The sequence below is a fragment of the Nematolebias whitei genome, chromosome 13 (genome assembly GCF_014905685.2).
Source record: "Nematolebias whitei isolate Nwh7 chromosome 13, NemWhi1, whole genome shotgun sequence".
NCBI classification, from domain to species: domain Eukaryota; kingdom Metazoa; phylum Chordata; class Actinopteri; order Cyprinodontiformes; family Rivulidae; genus Nematolebias; species Nematolebias whitei.
Window position 1 is genome coordinate 9,437,253 of NC_056510.1, and position 5,729 is coordinate 9,442,981.

Sequence of the window (5,729 nt, forward strand, 5' to 3'; positions counted from 1 at the left end):
GTGTTCATCTCTGGAAACACAACAAGCCCTGAAAAGTCCCTATGGTAGTTCTGCTGAATCCATGACTGAAACATTTTAGCTACCAAAGAGGCGTTTGCCTTTTTTCAGAGTGTGGTATGTTTCTGACTAAATGGGGAGTTTCCATGTCTGGGTTATTGACATTTTCATCCAGTGCTTGTTGGCATGTAACAGCAGGCTACCATAGTGAGGAACTGCTTTGTGAAGTTAAACATTTAGTCATTAAGAAGTCAAAGGTTTCCCCCAGGACTTGTTAAAAAAAATAAACAGAGCAAAGAGTGTGCAGAAACATGATTTCACAAGCATAATGAAGGATGCATGGGATGTGATGCATTTCTCTTTTGCACACTATACATTGTAATTTTTAAGTAATTTTCTCTATATTAACAGTTTATAGACTTGGGGTAAAAACCTTTATAGTTCCTTAAGTATGTCTAATATACCCACACAGCAATCCTTTTGCTTGTTGTTCCTAACTGTGGAGCGAAAAGGGGAATTGGAAATAGCCTTCGTTTGTCCATCCATCTGTCCATCATGGAAACAGCAAGCGATACAGGTAAGATAAACTAGAACATTAAATGGCTAGAAGCATGAACCATTGGCAAAGTAATGCTCCAGCGTCAAAGAAGAAGAGTCATCATTCCTCATGTACGCTGAGTGTCTCATCAAGAAGATTGGTCTCGGGTGTGGTAGTTTGGTGCCATCTAGTGACATCACGGAAGAGGTGAATCTGGAACTCCCACATGAGTTGCTACATCAAAATCCAAGTTGGTCACCACCATGAATATATATAAAAAACTGACCACTCCTATCGTTTGAGGAAAAAAATATGCCTTCTAGTTTTATATTGCTTAAAAGTATAGTTTCCTCAAATGATTGGGGTGGCCAGTGGTGGCCAGGGATACCATTAGCCAAACATTAACTTAATCATTGTGCTTGGTGGACAACATTTCCCTTTTCACTGACCGTTTGGTCACTCTGTGCTGCCTGTGCAAAAAGCAAACAACCTCTTATTATACATGGTGTAACGCCTACCCACTTAAATATTTGGCACCAGAAACATTAAGGGTTACTTGCATTCCTTGTCCATTTCCAGTCCAGAAAAAAAACACTAAATCTCAAAACCTACAAACATCAATTATTGTAATCCCTCAGCGACGGGTGATAACAGCATACCACTTGTCTGATTTTAGTAATAAGGAATTCAAGTGAGCTTATCTTCATTTAGCTTGACTTTAAGTGCGTTTTAATTTGCGTGTGCTGTGCAGCATTTTTATAGAGACAGATGTGCAGTTTGTGACTCAATAGATCAGCAACTTGCATATGAAGTCTGCCAGTGTACCCAACATAATATAACCAGGTTCTGTCCATTTTTCTCTGAATATTTTTAATGAGCAGCTGCTTGGGAGTGGGACAAAAGACATTAAACAGCCCCTCTCTGCTGATTGCCGGCAGCCATGCTCCTCTATGCTGAACGAAACAGGTGGAGGACACTTTCTGCCCCTCACAGTGTGTCTATCGTCATTTGTTTAACTTCATATTTTCTTTGGGAATTAAATCCAGGCTTTTCATTTTATATGAATTCATGCAATAAAACAATTGTCTTAAATAGCTGCAGTGATAGCTTGCTTGTCGTGTACGTTTAAATATAATGTTGCTGTAGAGCGTTGATCAAATATATCTTTGACAAAACCAAACTTTAATTTTTACATCATGGTTGACATATTTGATCCCCAGTGGTTATTGTTTCATATAATTTTAGTAAGGAACAGTTATTCTCCACTCAAGTATTTACCATTTGTGTGCATCCTGGCCTATGCATATGCAAGTATCCATTGTGATACTTGAGAACAACTGCACTTGTTTGAGCACCAACAAATCAAAATGTAATTAAAATGTCCAAAAGAAGATGATGCAGTATGTTCAGAGTATGGATTGCAGACTCTCAACTACTAACACAGCAAGTTCTAGATCATTATCTGAAAAAGTTATTGGAAAGGTGATTAGTTGTGAAAAGCATCTTAGAAGGTAATCTACAACTGACAAACATTTGGAGTCAAAACCATTTGAGAGTTTCATCTTGCCAACAGACATATAAATGAACACAAGATCTCCAATGCACATGCACGGACACGAGGTATTACATTATTGACTACCTGTCATGGTGGTGGACAATAAATATCATTTTCACCTTTCTGCTTAAAACCTTGGATGCCTATACATCTTTATTTTTACAATAGTGTTCACAGCAATAAAAATTGTCTCCTACTGGATGGTCCATTAATAAAATTAATCTGTTCAAAATGTTAATTTCTGACAATTCTTCAGAGGCCAAAATAAGTTTTATTTTGCATTATTTAAGCACTATAAATTTTGACTATCTTAAGGTAATTTGTTGGTTGTTGATACAACAGGAAACAAAACCCAGAAAGGATAGTGCAGTGGACATACATTAATAATAGTGTACTGTGTTCACAGAGGGCATTCAGTTACATGGGCTTCGACAAAATACAATAAGTGACACGCAGATGTCCCCTGTCGCTGCGAGATTTGAAAACTAAATGTTTGGAGTTTTCGAGATTAAGGTTTTTCTGGACTGGAATGGATCGAGGAATGCAAGTAAACCTTAATGTTTTTAGTGTAACATATTCAAGTGGGCAGGAGTTACACTGTATATGAGAAGAGAGGTAGGTTTTGAATTCTTGGCCGAGGCTGTGCAGAGTGATTAACCCTGGTGAGCAGGGGATGCAATTTATTGCATGACCAGGCACAATGGACCCACCAATGGTGGGCTTGGCCACAGTAGATTAATCTTCAGCCACCTTAATCATTTAGGGCAGTTACATTTTTAAGCAATACAAAAACTAGAAAACAGCTTCCTTAAACAATAAAGGGGGAGTGGTAGCACAGAGGTTAGAAGAAGGGCTTGTGATCGGAAAGTTGCAGGTCCACCTCCCGGTACCGTCAACATCAAAATGTGGGTGGAAAATGTGAAACACCCTCACCTTCCTCCACCCTCATTCGCCCCACTCTGGGCCCCCGAGCAAGGCCCTTAACCCCCACCATCTGCTCCCTAAACAGGTCTCTCTTGAAAATGAGTTCTCGTGGCTCAATGAGACTACCTGGATAAATAAAGGGTAAATAAAATAAAATAAATAAAAATAAAAAAGGTAGATGGTTTACATGCTATATATATATGGTGATGGTCATCTTGGATTTTGTTGTGGCAACCCAATTTTTTATTATGTCCTTTTGTATGAATTGATGAAGCCACACGCCAAAATGGAAGTTAGTACAACAGTTCCATCCATCCATCCATCCATCCATCCTTTGCTTGTTCTGGAGTCAGCTCATGGGGGTAGCAACTTGAGCAGGGAGGCCCAGACATCTCTTTCCACTGCCATCTCTTCCAGCTTTTCTGGGAGGGCTCCATGGTGTTCCCAAGCTAGTTGAGAGACATAGTCTCTCCAAGTTGTTCTGGGTCTTCCAGGGGTCTCCTCCCAATTGGACATGCCCTTAAAACCTCCACAGGAAGGTATCCGCGGGGCATCCTTACCAGATGTCCTAACCAGAGACAGGAACAAGTTGTCCCGGTTGGTCAACAAGGTAGTAAAGTCATTGGTCATCAACAAATGACACTTACAGACCTGTACAGTCAAGTTCTGGAAAAAAAGGCAATAAAGGTTTACAATGACCCAACTCATCCACTGCAACCATTATTCAGGTCAGTACCATCTGGTAAAAGACTGCTGGTTCCTTTAGCAAAGGAAAAATGGGTACAAAGTCATTTGTTCCCTCTGTGGTGAAAGCACTTAACAAGGTCCTATTTAAACGCAGCCTCACATAAACCACTGTCTGCTGGGATGTTTCCATATTTAAATGTATCGTGTATTTAAAAAAAAAAAATTAGAATGGTTTTAACTGAATGTTTTTAATTGATTTAGCAAAGCCTGGTTTTAAAAGGTTTTAAAGTTGTTGTAATCACATTTTTATCTTGTGTTGTTTTTATAAGCCAGATGTCAAAGACAAATCTTCATTTCATTGAATGTTATGAACAATAAAGTTGGATTTATTGATTGATTGATTGATTGATTGACTTTCTCCACCCCTGGCTGCACTGAGAAATTATGTCCATAAATTTATGAACCAAATCTGTGACAATGAGCAGCCCTGGCAGACTCTCTCTCCGTAAAAAGGGTCTGACATACTGCTGGCAATGCAAACCAAAATCTTGCACCATTTGTAAAGGGACTGAATGGCCTGTAGCAATGGACCCCATACTCACGAAGCACCCCCACAATGTACCTCACTTATTATTCAAATTATCATGCTTGCAACACAAACAGACAAACAGAGCGAGGAGGAGGAATTGGATATATCATCTGTGACAGGGGACAATAAATGATGTTTGTGGCAGACAACACAGAAAATATGTAACTGTTTGAATCCATTAAAAATATTTTTCATGTTTGAGTAGCACTTTTATTACTAAGTTCTAACACGGTTTGTAGGACACACACATTCTGAGTGACAGCAGGCAGTTTGAAGAAATTAGTGCATAGCCATTGGCAAAGAAAGAAACTATGTGTGGATAATATCTAGGCTGCATTACAGAGGTAGAACAAATGTCAAACGTATTTCTTCATTTACTTGACTGACCTGGTTGAATGGATTTTTGCACATGCCAGAACACAACAACACAGTCCGACAACAGAAGCCTTCAGAATTTTTAAGACAACAGCGAGGATGTCTTTCACCTTCTTTGTGATTATGGACATCACAGCCCATCACTGACGGTTTGCATCTGAACATGTGCAAAATTAGATGCAGATATAAATTTTAATTAAACATGTATAATGACACTAAAACAACTAGCAGTTGTTACAATAAAACATTGTATCCACATCTTATTGAGCACTTACTTTAAACAATGTAAATGTAATATTTCTAAAATTAGAAACATCTTATCAAAAAGTGATGCAGAAAAACTGGTTCATGCATTAGTTATGTCTATATCGGACTATTAATTATCTGGGTGTCCAAATACTTCTTTAAAAAAAGTCTTCAGTTGATCCAAAATGTTGCTGCCAGAGTTTTAACTGGAGTTGGTAGAAGAGATTATATTTCTCCATTTTTGGCTTTTCTCTATTAGCTCCCTGTCAAATCCAGAATTGAATTCAAAATCTTACTTTTAACCTACAAAGCTCTCAACAACCTAGCTCCATCTTATATTACAGATCTTATAAAAAACTAAGCTGTAAGATAGAGGCAATTTGTGAGAATCACAGGCCACCTGCAGCTTTAGGACTTGACAGCATGTGGGATCGACCTTGAGGAGGCTCATAATGCAGATCAGTGAAGTGGAATACCCATACATTTGGCCATTTTGGACCGAGAAAGTTCCAACAGGACTCAAGGCTGACAAGAACAGTGATTGCTGGACATGGGCATCGGCGACCCCCGTGACCCAAAATGGAAGAAGCAGGTAAAAGATAATGGATGGATGTGATTCTCGACCTGCCATTGTGTTTCTGTTCCTCTCAAACCCAGCCGGTCGAAGCAGATGGTCGCTTGTCCTGAGCCTGGTTCTGCTAAAGGTTTCTTTCTCATGAAGAAGTTTTTCCTTTCCGCTGTCGCCTTCCTGCTTGCTCAAGATGAGAGCTTTGCAATGGAGTTAAATTCAAAGCAGTCTGCTCCTCAGATAAATGGTG